Source organism: Hipposideros armiger, unplaced genomic scaffold (assembly GCF_001890085.2).
Source record: "Hipposideros armiger isolate ML-2016 unplaced genomic scaffold, ASM189008v1 scaffold_254, whole genome shotgun sequence".
Lineage (NCBI taxonomy): Eukaryota > Metazoa > Chordata > Mammalia > Chiroptera > Hipposideridae > Hipposideros > Hipposideros armiger.
The window spans coordinates 1,637,595-1,658,694 of record NW_017731604.1 but is presented as its reverse complement, the minus strand read 5'-3'; positions in this window follow the sequence as shown (position 1 = coordinate 1,658,694).

Sequence of the window (21,100 nt, the reverse complement as noted above, 5' to 3'; positions counted from 1 at the left end):
GTGAAAGGTTGAGAACCGCTGCTCTAGATAGAATGGTATAAGGGAAAGAGAATGGGCTTTTGGGGTGAGTGAGATCTGGAGGAATAATGCCCACTTTCCCCCAAATGGTTCTTGTAGAGGATGAGCTGCCTTCTAGATTTTTCACTTTCTGTAGGAGATAAGCCACAGGCAACCAGTGCTTTAAATGCTTCTTAAGAAGATAATAATGGTGGTAATGGATTTCTTCCATTGGGCTCTCCTCTAATCACCCCACCTGACTCAGACCACTCACCTTTGCTCTCACTTAGTAGAGAGGAGCAAGTTTATCAGACTACCCTTCTACTTCTTAGATTTCACTTCAGGCACAATACTTCTAAACCAATCCTGTCACTGTGACCTTGAGCACACTGCTTCTTCTCCAAGACTCAGTTTCTATATCTGTAAAATGGAGTGAAAGACAGCCCTCTCATTGGGTTTGTATGAGGATTCAATGTGATAAAAGGCCCAAAATTCCCAGCATACTGCCTTACATTCAACAGATATCAAGATGGAAATTTCACCTCTCACAAAGTCACCCATGTGGTTGGTGAACCTGGACTATTTTCAGAAGTCCCAGAAGTGCTTTGATACACATTCTCTGAGATGCTTCCCTGATAAGTGGCATCCTCAGCAGCTGCCTGTCTGGTCTTAAGCAGAAGAGACAACTGGAATCTGAAGCCCTGAAAGCACAGAGATTGACCTTAGCCTTAAGGATGGCTGAAAACATAGACCAACTGGGAAACCCGTGGAGATGTGGCCAAAGGTCTCTGCCAGACCCATCCCTGGAAGGAAGGCAAGACTGAAAGGCTTTAGTTGCAGGTGGCTGGCTTGCCATTCTTAATTGTTTTGCCTGTCTTGCAGTCAAGTTAAATTCAGAATTTTTTTCATTTTCCATTTCCTATAGTCCCTCTTCCATGCAGGACACAAGTAACTGCATACAGTACTTAGCTCTTTCCTACCTAAAATACAAAGAACTCTGGAAGTAAAAAATAGAATGGCAAAGTTAGAGGTCAGCTAGTCCAATCCCTCATATAGTAGATGAGGAAACTAGGCCCAAAGAGATTAAGTGACTTACCCACATCCATCCACAAAAGTCATCAGTGAAGTCTAATTTAAGTCAAATGTATTTTGTTAAAGAAGGCAGGGAAATGTGTAATACATATTTAAATAGGCTTTTATATAAAAATATTTAAATCTTTTACAAGCTTCAGTATCGAATTGGGTTTACTTCAGCTATCTAGACAACTCACCTCTATGGAATGTCTCAGTCCACTGAAATGAGAAATAACTTTATATTTTTTATACATCAAAAAGAATTTAACCTCAAATATCTGTATTACTAAACATATAGTTACTTTTTAAGACTGCTATGCTAAATTAGGTGCCCCAAAATTCAGGACTGAATCTGGTTTAGCCCTGGTGAGTTCACAAGTACCTGCTTTAAATTACTTTGGCAATGAAATAACTGATTAATACCCTGGTTTCCTGAATTAGTTTCAAAATAAATCACTGCTTTTAGATGTCTTCTGTGTACCACTAGCAACTAAAACCAATATCTATGACCGGATTGTGAATAATCTCTATGTATTATGTGAATATTGAGAAACATGTAGGTACACTTTTCAGAGGAAAATATTAAGTAAAGCTGTCCAACTTAGTTATTAAAATTGTGACTGAGGGCTGGCAGAGTGGCGCGATGGTTAAGAACTGGCTTGGGACGCCAGAGGGCCCCGGTTCGGATCCCACATATGAGGGCCAGTGACACTGCCCTCTACAGCTAAGATGCAGAACAACAGCTCAACCTGGAGCTGGGCTGCTGTGAGTTGCCGGCGACAGCGTAGGCTGCAGCCCCTGTGGCAGTGGGTTGCCATGGGCTACCGTATGTAGCCAGCAGCCAGCGTGAGCGGCCGTCCAGAAGCCGGCGACTGATGTGCCTCGCCCGGGAAGAGCGCAATGATGCTGCCAACTTGCGCCAGTGAAGCAACGTCCTCCACAACTAGACTGAAGAACAAAACGACAGCAACTTGTCTGTTCCCTTTCCCCCAATTCCCCAGCACTGTTCCCATCCCCGCAATTCCCCAATAAAAATCTTTTAAAAAATTGTGACTGAAATCCATTTTCATTTCAATCAAATCTAGACCTCAGCACCCAGTTCCTAGTGCTCTACTAGGCCCTGCAGAGGTTGAGCAGTGTGACTAAAGCAAGCACACTCCTCATGTTACATTTCTAGTCCTTTTTTAGTCTGGTTTCCATAGAAACATGCAGGAGTAGAAGAACATTTAAGGTGTGTCTACTATTAGCAGATGCTAGCAGATGGGGCCTTAAGAAGAGGAATGAGAAGTGAAAAGAGGGGTGGAACTCTGAGAATATGGCAAAAGGAAGAGGGGTTCAGCACTTGGTGATACAAAAACAACTTTTACAGTGAATGTTAATCAAGGATGAATAGTCCTAAACTGCATAGGGAGTGACTAAGGGTAGACAGGAAGAAGACTTAGAGAGGTAATGAGGTGGCTAAAAGAACTGGAATTGGAGCCTCTTCTCTGAAGGATGAGGTTTATTCTTCTGAGAATCTCAGTTTTCCCATTCAGAACCTGGTAAGAAATTTTGCCTTTTTACCTTACCTCAGGGGCCTGGTATGTGACTAAGAGAGTCCTTCAAAGGGTTTGTTTTTGTTTTTGTTTTTGTTTGTAAAATAAAGGTGTCCTAGAAATCTAAGTGATTGTGATCATAGCTGTTACTACTATACTTGAACAAATAACACTATTTCAAACAGTCATCATCAGAACTTTGATAGTATTACTAAGAAAATTGAGAAGTTGCTTCACTTTCCATCACATAGTAATAAGGCAAAGCAGCAGCTCCAGTTTATACTGGACTTTATACTTAACCAAGTACCTTGCATCTATACCATTTTATTTAATCATCACAAAAACCCTCACAATAATCCCCATTTACCAGAGGAGGAAACGAGGTTGATAGTTTTGATTTGCTCCAGGTCTCAAAAAAAGTAGTCAATAGCAGAGCTTTGCCTAAAACACACATCTGTTAAACCCTAGATCCAATGTTCTTTCTCTTAACACTTTTCAGATCCCCATTTCAGGGATGTAAAGACAAGGAAATAAATTCCAGAAGGAATCCCTACTACATCTAGCCATTCAGGGGTTATATAGGCTATTTATTTCTTCTTGAGTGAACTTTGGTAGTTTGTGCTTTTTATCAAGAAGTTTAGTGTTTTCATCTGTTGCCAAATTATTGGCATAATATGTTCCTAATATTTCCTTATTATTTTAATATGTGTAGCTTTTATAGTAATGTTACTTCTCATTTCTGATATTGGTAATTTCTGTCTTCTTCCTTTTTTTCCTGGCCATTATGGCTAAAGGTTAATAAATGTTATTGATCATGATATTGTGATTTATAATTTAAAAAATGTATATTTGGTCTTCATCCAATTCCTGTCACAGAGCTCCTAAAACTCTTGGAATTTTCTAAATGATCAGAGCAATAAAGCTGTCTTTTGTTATGTTAACTAAGTGACTTTTGGAATCCACCTAAGGATGGAGGCTGGTAGCCAGGAAAACCAACCATGTAATTAGAGACTTGGAACTTTCAGTCCCATCCCCTTGACCTCTGGGTAGGGAAGGATTGGAGGTTGAATCAATCAACAATTGTTAATGATTCAATCAGTCATGCCTATGCAATTTAGCCTCCATAAAAATCCAAAAGAATGGGATTCACGTGGTTGGTACACACGTGGAGATTTCGGGAGCGCCATGCTGGAAGAGGGCATGGAAGCGCCAAGCTCTTTTCCCATACCTTGCCCTATGTATCTCTTCCTCCTGGATGTTTCTGAGTTACATCCTTTTATAATAAATCAGTAATCTATTACAGTAAGTAAAATGTTTCTCTGAGTTCTGTGAGCCCCTCTAACAAATTTATCAAACCCAAGAAGGAGGGGGCATCCTTGGAACCTACAGTGTATAAGCGGTTGGTCAGAAGCACAGGTGATAACCTAGGCTTGTGACTGGCGTCTGAAATGGAGGCAGGCAGTCTTGTGAGACTGAGCCCTTACCTATGGGATCTGATGCTATCTCCAGGTAGATAGTGTCAGAATTGAGTTGATTTGTAGGACACCTAGCTAGTGTTGCAGAATTCCTTGGATGTGTGGGGAAAAAACCCCTAACACTCACACATTGGAATTGGGTGATCAGAATGCTATTGATCTTCTAATGAAAATACAGCTTTTGTTTCCATTGATTTACTCTAGTTTTTCTGTTTTCTATTTCATTGATCTCTACTCTAATCTTTATTATTTCCTTTCTCCTGCTTACTTTGGGTTTAATTTGCTGTTCTTTTTCTAGTTTCTTAAGGTAGATGGTAAAGTCATTGATATGGGAATTTTCTTCTTTTATAATATACGCATTTAGTGCTATAAATCTTTCTGCTAGCCCTGCTTTAGCTGAACCACACAAAATTTGATATTCTAGCCATTCTTTAATTCACAAAAAAATATCTTTACTGAATACTTCCAATGTGTCAGGCACTATGCTAGTTGCTGGAAATAGAGCAGCAAACATGATAAAATTCCTACCCTCATACAGCTGATAATGCAGTGGAGAGAGACAGATTAAACAAAGAAATAAGTAACATAATTTTAGCTAGAGGTAAGTGTCTCTGGGAGCCACTTGGAATGGGAGGGGTGCTCGGATCATGGAAGGACTCTCTGAGGAGGTGACATTTGAGCTGACTGTTCCTTGATAAATAGGAGCCAGCTGGATCGGCCTGTGGACTCAAAGCATACTTCCAATGTGGGTCTACTGGCAAGTCAAGCTGGATAGTATAGCAGATCAAGGGATTTCAGAGATGATCAAGGAAAAAAATGTGTGTGGCAGTAGCACACAAAGAGGTTATTTGGGTGGCTTTTTGACAGGCTGAATGCTAAGGTTAAGTCTTTCACAGCAAGAGACATTCCAGAGGCATGGTGAGGGGACACTATACTTTAGGGGAGGAGGGCAAGGGGACTCCCAAGGGATAGGGGAATCACTGAGGGGCCTTACTGTGTAGGTCATGTCATTCAACAAGATGGGGAGTCTCTGGGTCAGAAAACTGTGAAGGGCAACAACCACTTGGGTCTTTTTTTTTAAAGATTTTATTGGGGAATTGGGGGAGGGAACAGCATTGGGGAATCAGGGAAGGGGAACAGACAAGTTTCTGTCTTTTTCTTCTTCAGTCTAGTTGTGGAGGACATCGCTTCACTGGCCCATGTTGGTATTGTGATCATTGCACTCTTCCCGGCTGAGGCAGATCGGTCGCTGGCCATTGGACGGCCACTCATGGCAGCTCACAGCAGCTCACGCTGCCAGCCGCTCATGCTGGGTGCCGACCACTCACGGTAGCTTATGACCGCCAACTGCAGCTCCTCTGCAACCTATGCCGACGCCGGGGACTCACAGCAGCCCAGCTCCAAGTCGAGCTATTGTTCACCATCTTAGCTGTAGAGGGCAGCGTCATTGGCCCTCACACTCCCAAGCCAACTCTTAACCAACAAGTCACTTGGCAGGCCCGACTTGGGGTCTTTTATAGATAGCAGATGTTGAGTGCAGTTTTGCAGGGTATGCAAAGCAGGTAGGCTCTAATTAACCTAAAGTATGCTTATTTGGGCTATATTTAAAACATTTGAACATTTAAAAGTTTAAGGTTGATGTCAGCAAGCTCTTGAGTAGTGTCAACCTACTGTGGAAAAGTAAAAAACAACAACCAAAAAAACCAGAAGTCCAATATACAGGGGCCATCTTTAACCCATTTATATAACAGATGATTAAGCAATCAATGAATATTACAGTCCTTTCCAGTATCTTCCTGATTTCTTCTCAAGGCTTATACCCAAACCGTAATTGAGATATGAGCCAAAGAAGGCTGATAAGAGAGGCCTGGACTGGCTCCATTTTGATTTCAATGTAGACCAGGTGCAGTTCAGCCTGAACTTAATAGCTTTATTGAGAATTTCCATTTGGTTCTCTCTTTACCCGCTATTCTTATACTGCATTCTGATGGAATCAGATAGTTCTCATAAAATTCTTTGATTATTATTTTTTTACTCTCAAGCCTCTCTCTTCCATCTGTATCATTTCTAAATTTCTATCTTCAATATCATTAATTCTTTCCTCCATCTGATCAGCTCTATTTCCTAAGCTTGCTAGTTCATTTTTCATTTCTTTTATTGAGTTCTTCAGTTTAGAATTTCAATTTGGTTCTTTTTTAAAGTTTCAATCTCTTTGGTAAAGAACGCCTTTTGTTCATTGATTTTATTTCTGAGTTCATTAAACTGCCTGAGTTTTCTTGTATCTTGAGTTTTTTCAGAACTGCAATGTTGAATTCTGTCATTTAACTTATATATTTCCATTTATTTTATGGAGATTTTTCATTTTCTTTCTGAGCTGCCTTGTTACCTTGGTTATTCATGGTATGTGATGGATGATTTCTCTGCCTAGGCATTTATGGGACTGAAATCTGCTTTTTAAAAAGAGTGACACTTCTCTATTTAGGTTGATAAAAAGAGATCTTTCTTATGAGATCTTTCTTCTGTTTCCCAGTAGGTGGTGCTGAAATGCAAGTTTTTAAATTTTCTCTTGCACTGCTCAAGCTTCTGGAATCTCTGCCAGGTGGTGGAAAATGCCCTGTATTCTCTGGGAAGGTGGCCATCTCCTTTGTAACCAGGCCACCTTGGTCCCAGGGCGCCTCCCCCGTGGGCGAATGTGGTAGGCATTGGAGTTCCAAGCCTGTGAAATCCCAGTGCTGCCCCTGCAGCCCGATGCTGCCAGCAGTGCTGCACTGCCCAAGGGTGTCCAAGGTGTCCCCTCTGGATCAGCCATGATTATGTTTAACATACTTTTATTGAGATATAATTCACATAACATATAGTTCACCTATTTAAAATGTGTAATCCAACGTTTTTTAGAATATTCACAGATATGTGCAACCATCACCACAGTCAATTTTAGAATATTTTCATCACCTCAGAAAGAAACCCCATACCCTATATCTGTCATCTCCTTTCCCCTCCCCTGTCTATCCACCACTGAGTTGTAAGCAACCACTTATCTACTTTCTGTCTGTCTACATTTCCCGTTCTGGGCATTTTGTGTGAATGGAATCATACAATATAAGGTCTTTTGTGGCTGGCTATTTTCACTTAGCATAAAAATTTCAAGGTTCATCCATATTGTTGCAAGTACCTGTACTTCATTACTTTTTATGGTTGAATACATACATACATACCATATTTTGTTTATTTATCAATTGATTGAAACTTGGGTTGTTTCCACCTTTTGTCTATCATAAATAGTGCTACTATAAGCATTCATGTACAAGTTTTGGTGTGGACATATGTTTTCATTTCTCTTGGGTATATGCCTAGGAATGGAATTGTTGGGTCATATGGTAACTCGATGCTTAAATGTTTGAAGAACTGCCAGACTGTTTTCCAAAGCAATTTCCCACCAGCAGTATATGAGTGTTCTAATTTCTCCACATACACTGCAATGCTTGTTGCTTCTAGCCATCCTAATATGAAGTGCTATCTCACTGTGGTGTTGATTTGCATTTCGCTGATAATAAGCACCTTTTCATGTTCATGTTGGCCATTTGTATATCTTCCTTGGAGATATCTATATTCAGCCCATTTTAAAAATTGGGTCTTTGTCTTTCTATTTTTGGATGGTAAAAGTTCTTTATATATTCTGAATGCAAGTCCCTTATCAGATATATGATTTGAAAATAATTCTTCCCATTTTGTAAGTCATTTTCACTTTCTTTTTTTTAAAATATTTTTTAATTGGGGAATTGGGGGAGGGGAACAGACAAGTTGCTGTCCTTTTGTTCTTCAGTCTAGTTGTGGAGGACGTTGCTTCACTGGCCCATGTTGGTATTATCATTGCTCTCTTCCTGGGTGAGGCAGATCGGTTGCTGGCCTCTGGACGGCCACTCACGGCGGTTCTTGGTAGCTCATGCTGACTGCCAGCCACTCACGATAGCTTATGCAGCCCACTGCCACAGGGGCTGCAGCTTATGCCGTCGCCAGCGACTCACGGCAGCCCAGCTCCAGGTTGAGCTGTTGTTCACCATCTTAGCTGTAGAGGGCAGTGTCACTGGCCCTCATGTGGGATCCGAACCAGGGCCCTGCTGCTCAGAGTTGGTGTCCCAAGCCAGCTGTTAACCAATGCGCCACTCGGCCGGCCCCATTTTCACTTTCTTGATAGTGTTCTTTTAAGTATGAAAGTTTTAAATTTTAATGACATTTATTTATTTTATTTTATTGCTCATGCTTTTGGTGTCATCTCTAAGAATACTACACCAAATCTAAGGTCATAAGGGTTTATTCCTATGTTTTCTTCTAAGAGTTATATAGTTTTAGCTCTTACATTTAGGTCTTTGATTATACTTAAGTGTTAGTTTATTTTGGTAAATAATCGAAGTAAGGTTCCAACTTCATTCTTTTGCATATGCCTATCCTGTTGTCCCAGCACCATTTGTTGAAAAAACTATTCTTTTCCCACTGGATGGGGTTGGCACCCTTATTGAAAATCAGTTGAATATAGATGTATAGATTTATTTTTGGACTCCAAATTCTATTCCATTGATCTATACATCTATCCTTGTGCCAGTGCCACAGTCTCTTAATTACTGTTGCTTTGTAGTAAATTTTTTATTTTTTATTATTAGTTTCAGGTGTACAAAACAATGCAGTAGTTATGCTTTTCACCCCTCACACAGTGACACTTTGTTCTTTTTTAAAAGATTGTTTTGGCTATTCTGGGTCCCTTGCAATTCCATATGAATTTTAGAATCAGCTTGTCTTGTTCTCACTACAAAAAAGTCAGCTGGTATTCTGATAGTGATTGCATTGAATCTGTAAATCAGCTAGGGGAGTATTGGCATCTAACCAATGTTAAGTCTTCATGTCCATGAACATAAGATGTTTTTTCAATTATTCAGATCTTTAATTTCTTTCAACAATGTTTTATAGTTTTCAGAATATAAATTTTGACTTATTTTGTTAAATTTAATCCTAAGTATCTTTTTTCATGTTATTATAAATGGAATTGTTTTCTTAATTTCATTTCTAATCAGTTTTTTCAAGTTATAGAAATATCATTGATTTCTGTATATTGATATTATATCCTACAGCTTTACTGAACTCATTTATTAATTTGTTAATGGATTTCTTAGGATTTCTATATACTAAAGCATATCATCTGTGAATAGAGAGAATTTTATTTCTTCATTTCCAATCTGGATGACATTTATTTCATTCTCTTGCCTAATTGTCTTGGCTAGAACCACCAGTACAATGTTAAATAAAAGTGGTGAGAACAGACATCCTTTTCTTATCACTAATCTCAGAGTGAAAACATTTAGATTTTCTTTATTGAGCATGATGGTAGCTGTGCATTTTTCATAGATGCCCAATCCTCTATCAGGTTAAGGAAGTTCCATTCCTAGTTTGTTGAATGTATTTATCATGAAAAGATGCTAGAATTTGTCAGATGCTTTTTCTGCATCTATTGAGAAGATTGTGAGAATTTATTTTTTATTCTACTGATATGATGTTTTACATTAATTGATTTTCAAATGTTAAACCAACTTGCATTCCTGAGATAAATTTCAGTTGGTCAGGGTGTATAATTATTTTTATATGATGCTGGACTTGGTTTGCTAGTACTTTGTTGAGGATTTTTATATTCATATTCATAAGCGATACCAGTCTATAGTTTTATTTTCTTGTGATATGTTTGTCTGGTTTTGGTATCAGAGTATGCTGGCCTTATAAAATGTTCCCTTCTCATATATTTTGAAATATTTTATAAACAATTGTTATTAATTCTTCTTTAAATGTTGGATTTAATTCAGTGTTGAAGCCATCTGGGACTCAGCTTTTCTTTGTGGGTAGGTTTTGTATTATTAATTCAATCTCTTCACTTATTATTGGTCTAGTCAGATGGCTATTTCTATTTGAGACAGTTCCAGTAGTTTGTCTCTCTTTAGGAATTCTCCACTTCATCTAAGTTGTCTAATTTGTTGGCTTACAATTGTTCATAGTAGTCCTTTATAATCCTTTTTATTTCTATAAGGCTGGTAGTAATGTCCCCTCATTTATTTCTGATTCTGTTGGGTTGTCAGAAAAGTCATGAGGCGTTTTTGCAGTGAAAAACATAGAAAAAATACATCATGACTTTTCCGATAACCCAATAGTAATTTGAGTCTTCTCTATTTTTATCTTGGTCATTCTAGCTAAAGGCTTGTCAATTTTGTTGATCTTTTCAAAGAACCAGCTTTTGGTTTCATTGATTTTCTTTATTGTTTTTCTATTTTGTTTCATTAATTTCCACTCTAATCTTCATTATTTCCTTCTTACTGATTGCTTTAGGTTCAGTTTCTTCTTTTCACAGTGTCTTACAGTGGAGGATAGGTTATTGATTTGATATCTTTCTTCTTTCTTAATACAGTAGTGTCTCCCTTATCTGCAGCGGGTACATTCCAAGACCCCCAGTGGATGCCTGAAATTGCAGATAGTACCAAACCCTATATATACTATGTTATTCACTATACATACACACTTACGAAAAAGGTTAATTTATAAATTAGGTACAGTGAGAGGTTAACAACAATAACTAATAATAAATTAGAACAATTAATGTACTGTAATAAAATTATGTGAATGTGGCACTATTAAGTAAACTAAGGGTTACTTGAACACATGCACTGTGATACTATGACAGTCAATCTGATAACCAAGACTGGTACTAAGTGACTAATGGGCAGATATCTTAAACATCATGAATATGTTGGACAAAGATGGGTCATGCCCCAGGTGGGACAGAATGGGACGGCATGAGATTTCATCACGCTAGTCAGAATGGCATATAATTTAAAAGTTATGAATTGTTTATTTCTGGAATTTTCCATGTAATATTTCCAGACCATGACTGATTAACAGTAACTGAAACCATGGAAAGTGAAACCACGGATAAGAGTAAACTATTGTATAGGCATTTTGCAACTATAAATTTCCATCTAAGGATTGTAGCCCTTAAGTTTTGATATGTTATGTCTTCATTTTCATTCATCTCAAAATATTTTCGAACCGGCCAAGTGGCGCGATGGTTAAGAACTGGCTTGGGACGCCAGAGGGCCCCGGTTCGGATCTCACATATGAGGGCGAGTGACACTGCCCTCTATAGCTAAGATGCTGAACAACAGCTCAACCTGGAGCTGGGCAGCCATGAGTCGCCGGCGGCGGTGTAGGCTGCAGCCCCTGTGGCAGTGGGTTGCCATGGGCTACCGTGTGTAGCCAGCAGCCAGCATGAGCGGCCAACAGCCGCAGTGAGCGGCCGTCCAGAAGCCGGCGACTGATCTGCCTCACCCGGGAAGAGCGCAATGATGGTGCCAACTTGGGCCAGTGAAGCAACGTCCTCCACAACTAGACTGAAGAACAAAACGACAGCAACTTGTCTATTCCCCTTCCCCCAATTCCCCAGCGCTGTTCCCATTCCCCCAATTCCCAAATAAAAATCTTAAAAAAAAATTAAAATTAAAAAAATTTTCTGATTTCCCTTTTGATAACCATTATTTACTTAGGTATGTAGTTTAATTGTCACATTTTTGTGAATTGCCAGCATGTTTAACAGCCAACTGATTGCTGAATTGTTTTCAATAATGCCCTGGAGCATAAATTGCTCTGCAAACTAATCCAGTCAAACTGTGGCTCCTTTGAAGGAACGGTTTCTAAGGTCAGTGTTTGATATTTCTTCTGACTCCAGAGGGCTCCTCTCAGCTGTCTTATTCACCAGTTGTCTTCTATAAATTGGCTACCTGGTTCACAGTTTAGTCTATATTTTGAATCTCCTATAAAGGCCTTTTACAACTTCCACTGTTCTTGATTGTGCCCTCAGTTTTGAACTTCTCCATGCTTCCTTGCAAATGACATTGGTTTCTTTGGGAAGAGATTAAGAGCTTTTTATTTCCAGCCAGCTTCTCTCCCTGACACAATCCCTAATCTCTGAGACAGGGCTCTGGAGTTGGGGATGGGGACAATGGCGAGGTTCTGTTTGAGTGACAGCTCCACTCTAGGAGATAAGCCCTTGGTGGAGGAAGAGCGGCAGTCTGTGGTTCTCTCAACATGCCTCTCCTGTTGTGGAACCACATCTTCAAGAGCTGGGGCAAGGGGACTATTGTCCCAGGCTTTTCATCATGCTGTGCCCAAGGCACAGCTTCCATTCCATAAGTAGAGGCAGGGTGGCAAGAGGAAGCCGCACCTCTCAGACATGCTTGCCTTGGGATTTAGCCTTGGCAACAGGTAGCTGGGGGCAAGAGGAGAAATGCTGACATCCTGCCCCTCTTGAGAAGAAAGCCTTCCAACTGGGAGCTGGAGGGAGAGGGAGCCCTCTTCTTGGCTGCAGGAGTATGCAGTGGAGCTTTTGCCTCTCTGAGCTGAAAGGGAGAAGGGAGAGAATGGTCTTGGTTCACATACCACAGAATCTCACCTTTCTTACTGAATTTTCATGTTTTTCTTGAAGATGTGTCTTCATTTGCTGTTTTCCCTTAGGAAAACAACGTCCTAGACCCTTTAATACTTAGTATCTTTTTTGTTTGTTTGTTTGTTTGTTTGTTTGTTTTGCTACATTTATTAACTCCTATTCCTTGTTGTAGCCAGGGTGGGTGTTAAGGGCAGTAGTGTCCAAAGGGTGGCACACATCCTGCGGGTGTATGAACAGCACCCATTAGATGATTTTCAAAGGTACATAAGTATGTGGATATAGCAAAATTTAGAAAATGTTCAAAAATGACTGAAATTTGGGAAACACCATAGGGAAAAGGGTGTGGTCTTTAAAAACAAATATATATATCTTCATTCATTCATTCAACAAATATGTATTAAGTCCCTACTATAAGTCAAGAACTAGTCAAGGTTATGAAGCCATAACAGTGAAGAAAACAGAAAATCTTTCCTAACCTAGTGAAGTTTACATTCTATTAGCTTGAATCATATGAAATTGCCAATAATAGACCATTGTTGGCCAATAAAAACAGCAATTTCATATGGTTCAACCTAATAGTAGGAGGAAATTCCCAGCTCTATCACTTGCTAGCTATGCGACCCCAGGGTAAATTACCCTATCTCTCTGAGTCTCAGTTTCACCATGTGGAAAATTAAGATAATAATATTTTTGTGATTATTCTATAAGTTAGTAAGTGGGGAATTATCAAGCACAGCAGTTAATACATAGTAAGTACTTGATATACATGTTTTCTTACTTTTAAAACAACCTCCCAAAAAAACATCAGTAGAGTTTGTATGCTTATTTCAAAAGACAAAAAAGGTAGGAGACACAGAGGAAAATAATGTTACGCTTCTCTGACAGCCTGGGTGGAAATAAATTAACTGAAAAAGGAGAGAGGCCTAAAAAAAGTCATGGAAAGATCCTGGGGAATAGCAAGGAAGCTTCTAATTCAGTCTGGAAAACCAGCTCACTGCCATCCACAGATTCAGAGCCTAATGGAACTCAGGCAATGGTCTGTGTGCCTCCAAAGATTCACTTTCCACTTTCACTTTCTAATCCCTTACAATTTGGTTTCCTCAAAAATGATTTTGTGGGTGAAAGGGAAACGGAAATGTGAAGAAGGAATCAAAGTATGCTGCTGTTGAGGGAGGAAGAAAAGAGGGTAATACAAAATTCTGGGAGCAGCTGGTTAGTTCAATTGGTTAGAGTACAGTGCTCACAACACCAGGGTTACCAGTTCGACCCCCACATGGGCCGCCGAGCTGTGTCCTCCACAACTATATTGAAACAACTACTCGACTTCGAGCTGATGGGTCCTGGAAAAACACACTATTCCCCAATTTAAAAAAAAAAGAAATTCTGAAAAATGGACAAGAGCACCAGGAGATGAGCATTTTGGGAAACAACAACAATAAACCTTTTACAGAAAAAAAATTATGAAGGGTAAATGGCCTAAAACTGCACCACAAGGGACAAAAGTTAAATGTTGAGAATTTCTTGACAGTGAAGGCTGTTGAACATTAGATCGGGAGAATTCTCTCTACAACACGTGTCAGCAAACTACCGAGTTTGGGCCAAATCCAGTCAGGGGACTGTTTTTGAAAGACCCACGAGCTAGGAATGATTTTTACAAAGGGTTGTAAAAAATAGAAGAATATATAATAGAGACCATAGTGGCCCACAAAGCCTAAAATATTTATAATTCATCCCTTTACAGGAAATGTTTGCCAACCCCCATCTAGAAGAACTGGCTAATCCCAGCTCCTTGAGGCCTCAGTTTCCCCATGTAAAATTTGAAGAAAGTTCTTTCCCTAATCACCTCACGTAGATAATATGAGGATACTAGGACACACTGAAAGCCAGAATGGAGGGGTGGCAGAAAGATGGGAATGTGCTGAGGAGAAAATTACTATTTGGGAAACCTTGAAGCCATGTTATGGAGCTCTAGGCTGGTTTGGAGAGTTGGTAGAGGAAATTAGGGCAGGAAGTGGTAAAGGAGTGCTGTGCTAATCGGAGCAAAGAGGAAGAAGCAGGAAGAGATGAGCACAGTACTTTATACTAGCCCCATTCCATAGGCAGTCTCAAGGGGTAATAAGCAGGAGAAAGAGAAACAAAAAGAAAGTACCAGGCAAGTGCCATGGAGCCCAGAGTGCTGCTCTTAGAAGAGGCTGAGAGGAAACAAATGTTTCAGCTTAGAGAACAAGGCATAGAAAACCACCCACTCATTTGTGGAGAAGCTAACTAACTAGACTGAGGCCATGAAAACAAAGAGAAACTTGACCTCTGTCTCTGAGGGGCTTGAAGTGCTGAGCAGGTATTTTAAGGCCACTTATCCTTAGAAAAGGCCAATTACAGGAAGAGTGGGTGACTCAGAAAGCCTGTCAATAACAGCCTCAGAAGGTAAGGTATCCATCCTCAGCTACCTTCCAGATTTGGAGTCTCTCTTCAACATTCCCAGCAAACAATTTTCCAGTCTTTACTCCCTGGTGTTGGGGTCCTCACTCATTCTCGAAGCAGCCCTCTATGGCCAACCTTCTGGGTTAGGACCTTCTTTTTGTTTGTAAATTTATATCTGTCTTTCTATAATTTCTGTCCTATAGTCCTGATTATTTGCAACAGCACCAAGTTGGTCAACTCCTTCACTTATAGTAGGAGGAATGGGTGATATGTGTAAGGAAAAGCATGCTAGATTTAGATTCAGAAATCCTGGTTTGGAATCCTGCCTTGTAGGCAATATCCAATCCTGCCAAACCTCATTTACCTCATCTGATAAATAGTCAAAATGATACCTTCCCTATGGACCTCCAAGCTTCATTTGTGCAGATCAAGTAGCTATAATAAGAATGTAAGCATAATAATGATCTTGAGAAAACAATTTGTAAACATGCAAGAAATACACAACTGTGAACTACTTTGACTATTGTTACTCCATGAACATGGACAAAGCATGGACTTTGGAGATTGTCAGACTCAGGATTTGTTCCCAGGGATGGCCTCAAACTGTTGAACACAGATGGCTGCTTCCTTTATGCACTGGCAGGGAACTGAGGTGACCTTAGGGAGTTGGAGTCACAGAACTCATGAGGTCAGAGGAGGGAGAAGAAGGGAATTAAGTTTACAGGAAACCAAGGTCGAAGGGACTTAAGAGTCCTCCACTAACCCCCACGATGGAAGTGTCACTACTAGCTCATGTTCTACTTGAGCCGTCTTAGAAATAGGAAACTAATGTCTCTCAAAGGGTTCCTTTTGTGGTCACTTCTAATCCTTCCACAAGTTCCTTATTCTTTTGAATGATTACTAGCCTCCCTGTAACGTCACCCTTTGACCCTGGTTCTGTTCTCAGAGCAAATTCAACAGATTTGATTCATATTTGTGGAGGGCTCCGTACAAGGATAATAAGCACACAGCCCCACTCCTTAAAGGTGTATTGTCCATTGTGGACACTAAGACAAGGACATGAATTATAATACAAGGTAGGTAGACAAGAGGAAGAACTTTCCAACTGTAAGTTATTAAGCAGTGAAACATGCAGCTAGAGGAGGCTGTTTAATATTTCTCTCTACAAACCTTTAAAAGCAGAAGATTTTCATTTGTTTGGGAGGGGTGAAGTATAGGCTTGCCTGGAGTCGGGGGGGGGGGGGGGGTAGACTAAATAACCTCCGAGAAGTACTCCAAGCCCTGGGGTTTTAGAATTTGAGAAGTTTCCTAACCAAAACTGCATGCTTACATATATCTAAGCCAAAAGGGAAAATCCTGGTTTGGTCTTGTTTCTGCTGGTCCCAAGGAGAATGACACTGGAGATGTCAAATTTGCTTCTCCTCACTACAACCCCCAAAACACCACCCCCACTCTAGGCTCATGCTCACCTTAGCATCCTGGCTCAAGCTTGTTGTTGCCATTTACTGGAATATACCCCTGCCTCTCCTCCACCATTAGTCAAACTTTGTCATTCACAAAGACCACCCCAAGTTTTCTTTCTTCCAGCAAACCCTCCCTGAGTCACCTGCTCCCTACTACCTTCCTTGAAGCTGCCATTGCCCTTCCAATTGGAAAAACATCACTGAGTGTCCAGGCATATTCAACTTCTCCCGTTTCCAAATTCTAGGTGTCATAAAGGCAATCTAGTTCCATCCCCTTAGCCCAGTGACTTTCAGACATTTTTACTGAAAATCATAGATATATTGTACATGCTAACCGACAAAGTTGAATTATATAAAATTGGCTAATGTTTTTGTAAGTCAAAAATAGTCAGGTGCTGGTGATTTCTTTAAGGTTCAACCTAATAGAACCTAATAGAACAAAATCCAAATAAAAGTTTCAGGGACCAGTACTTGGTCTTACCACATATGAGGCACTCTGATATTTTCTATTTTATTCAATCACTTTCATTTTTTTGAAATGCTAGTTACAACCCACTAACATGATGTCATGAGCCATCAATGGGGTAAAACTACAATTTGAAAACCACTGCCTTGACCCTTAACTGCATCCCTTATGTGATGTTGGCACAGAGGCCATCTGTTATTTTTGGCCACCCAAAATCTGAACTTCTTTCTTATGTTTGGAGAATTTTCCTCCTGGGGAGGCTTGGCAGGAGGCAGAGCCCATTTCCTGCCAGAGAAACAAAAAATAGCAGATATTTGCTTTCTTAACCTCCCATGGGGCCAGAATGACCTAGACTCAGTCAATCAGATGCACCCAACAGGAGTTTTGACTCTGAAGCTCAGGTGGCAAGGAATAACAGTGGTGGTAGAGTACCAAGAATGGGTTCATGAGTCAAAATAGAAGACAGTGGGGTCTCAGTGTCCAGTGCTAGCAGTGTTGGTGGTACAGGTCATAGCATCTAGTGTCTAGTTGTGGCAGCTGTATTAATGGCCTTAACAAACAAATCCTGTGATTTTAGGGCACTGTTCTTGGCTATGTAAACCTAAGTCACATTCTCCAGCCTTCCCAGGAATTCTGGGAGTTCCCCAATATCCTTTGATATATTCCTCGAATGCTTAAATCAAAGTTGATTTCTGTTGCTTGCAGCTCAGAACCTTGCCTGCTAAGCTGAGCTGTCATCCATCTTGAGCCAGATTCCCATGGAAGGAGTCTCCTGGAGTCGCTGAGTGAGATTTTTTCTTATTAATCTATCATACCTGGAAAAGGACTGGGTACATGCTAGCTGATCCATGACATTAAGTGTCTGGGACTATCCTCATGCTACATACTTCCTCCTACCCCCAGACCTAAGATATATCAGCATCATGACCAAGTATTCCAAGGCTCAATTAATACTGCTGCCACTACCCCCACTGCTTCTGATGCCCTGGGCATAAAAAATGACACCAGGGGTTATCCATTTAACATTCAAAAGTAGTGATGGAAGTCCATATTTGTTAGATAGGCTTAGAAGGTGGTAAGAAGGGTTCTAGCTCATATCTCCCAAATACAGGCCCTTTGGCATGAGCCCTAGAGATGTGTGATCTTCAGAACTGCTTCTCAACTCATTCCTCCCTCCTTTACCCACCCTGTTGTCAGGGATGAAGGGGAAAACAGCACAACAAGATAGCCCATAATAGCTGTCAAACTGAGCCTACACTATGATTGCTACAGACATATGGTGATTCAATGTGGCAGCATGCTTCTGGGCCTAGGCAGGACTCCATGTGTCAGTGAAGAAATTGGCAATCTTTGAGAATGTGCCAGACCTGGTACATCAGCCTACTGTCAGTGTCCTCTAGACAAATTCTAGCTGCCACACCTCCCCTTGCCACAGCCTAACAGTCAGCAAATGTGCATCTCTGTTGGGGTTGAAAGCCAACAGCACAACTTCACCCTGCCTGACCCTGTTCCCATCCCACTGAGCTTGAGAGAACCCGCTTCATGCCAGCCCCCAAGGAGAATACAAGCTCCACCTTCTGCTCCTCATCCCAGCTTGAGTCACTGGTTCCCAGCCACCCACCCCCCTGCACACATGCACCATAAGAAATGGGAGCAGATCCTTTTCAAAAGCTGCCAATCCCACATATACCCTGAAATGACTTTCTCTGACCCTACTGAACAGCCTGCTAAAGTTTGAGGGTGCTTAACAAATTCACAGCCATTCTTTTTTTATGTTTACAGAAAACCTCTGATGCCCATATTATATACCATCATTAACAGATGAAAAACTGAGGCATACAGTAATCAAGTAATGTGTCATTGCTTACCTGGACAGGGAGTGAGCTTCTTGGTTTAAAGGAATACAAGCAGAGTCCTTATCTAGCAGGCAGTAAGAAAGTTTATGTATTATGTGGTAGCAGGAGGACAGTGTTGGATTAGATGACCTCCATTTCAACCCAGTACTCTATAGCTCTAGGTAGTAGAGCAAGGTCTCAAACCTGGGTCTTCTGCCTCATCACTCATAGCTCTTTGGAGTATGCCATTAGATATGAGGTCTTTGAGAGCAGGTGTCACATCATATATATTACTTTTATGTCCTGTACCCAGCATGGCATAGAGTAAGCATTGATTGCTAACTTAATTCTTGATTTAACTGCTTGTTGATTTAATGGCAATAATAAACACTTAATAGAGTGGTTACTGTATGTCAGGCACTGTTCTAACACTTTTCATCTATTAGTTCACTCATGCTTACAACAAGCCTACAAGGTAAGTACTATTATCTGCATTTTACATATGAGGAAACTGAGCCAAAACAGAAGGAAAATGAAACAACTGGTAAGTTTTGAAGGAAGGGTTCAAATCCAGGCAGTTTGGCTGCAGAGTCCTGCCCCTAACCATTCCACTAAATTGTCTCTCAGTATGTAATGAATGTATGCGAGCATGTTCTCCATAACCACAGTTCACTGACCTGCCAGGAAGCACCATTTTCAAAAACATACAGGAGACTTGATGAGAGAAGTTAGTATAGAAGCCACTTGGCTAACATTAGACTGGCCCAAATAGGGCAGGTGTGGCCCTGAGGCTGTGTGGAGCTCCCATCTGTCTGTGTGTGTCTTCTTTCCCACTGTGGCATTCAAGCTGGGGCCCTCTCCTCCTACTGTCCCTGCTCACCGCCTAAAAAGCCTGGCCCCATCCCAGCCTGGATTTCCTCTGTTCCCTGGCCAAATTCCCAGCCAGGGGAAATCAGCCCACTACACACTGGCTCACATCCTCCAACCCAGCGGGAACACTGCACTACCGAAGGTATGAGTAGTGGGAGACCCAGCCATGCAGATGTGCTCACCCAACAGAAAACACAAGCCCTAAGTCAGAGCCCACAGAAACAGAAGGCACCACTCCAAGTGTCCCAACCTCCAGGGAGGACACAGGGGGAGGCAGCCTCTCCGTGCTGTGACAGTCATGATTTGCAAACTTGTCCCAGATTAAGCAACACATCTCCTGTCCACAGCATGATGTGGATGAAATCCCAGGGCTCCAGGAACAGGGATGGGATAACGATAATAATAAAAGCTACTGCTCATTCAGCCCCTACTCTGGCATACACTGCTGAGTACTGCTAAACATTGTTTCACTCGCTCTTCCTGACAAGCCTGTGAGGCTTGTGTTATGAAGCTCTCATTTTATAGGTGGAAAAAAAATGAGAAGTTAGGTGACTTGCCCAAGGCCACAGAGCTCCTAGATAGAAGAGTCAAGTTTGCTACCCAGGGCCAGCTGAAACTCGAGCTGTGCTCTTAATCATTACCCTCTGCTGCCTTCCTAATAGTCTCTCAGGTTCCAGCTAGCCTTGTCACGTGAGCATTTGCAAAATGGAAGGATAACTAATGGAGGTGTTTCCATCTTATATGATCACGAGGCATCAGGTGCTGGCCCAACACCATTTGCCATGTCTCAATGAGCCAAACCCCTCATGTTATAGACAGTGCTGCTGAGGACCTGCGAAAGAAGCCAATTTGCCTTAGGTCCTCAGTAGCAGGGCTGCTCCCAGGCCAGCATGACTTCTAGTACTCCACAAGCCTGCCTTCCCTCACAGCAACCTCTTTCAGCAATCCACACAGAATCAAATGGTCAGACAGTCCCCAGTTGAAGGTATCGGTGTTTCAGACCTTTTGATTAAAATTCAAGCCAACTTTAGAGCTTTAACATCTGTACTATTGTCTTGTTATTTACTTTCTCTCTCTCTCTCTCTCTCTCTCTCTCTCTCTCTCACACACACACACACACACACACACACACACACAGAACAATGATGTTCTAAAATTGTGCATCCTTTTACGTGCCAGAAAACACAGAGCTGGGAAAACATAGACTAGCGACTCCTCAGACAGGATGCTGGTGATTGTTTAGGATTTCCTAAATTTTTATGAAGTCAGAGGAGTCCAAAACCTGGAGCAAAATAATACTAATAGGTAGATAAGACCACACGTTCCAGGGCTCTATATAGAGGCTCTTGCCCTCAGGAACAACCTTACTCATAGAAATAGTGTAACAAGGCTTAAGGCCACTCACTCTCAAGTGGCTGATGCCTATGTTACCATCAGGCTCAGCATGACCACTTATGTTGGTTGCTTTCAAAATACCAGTATGTCTGCTGG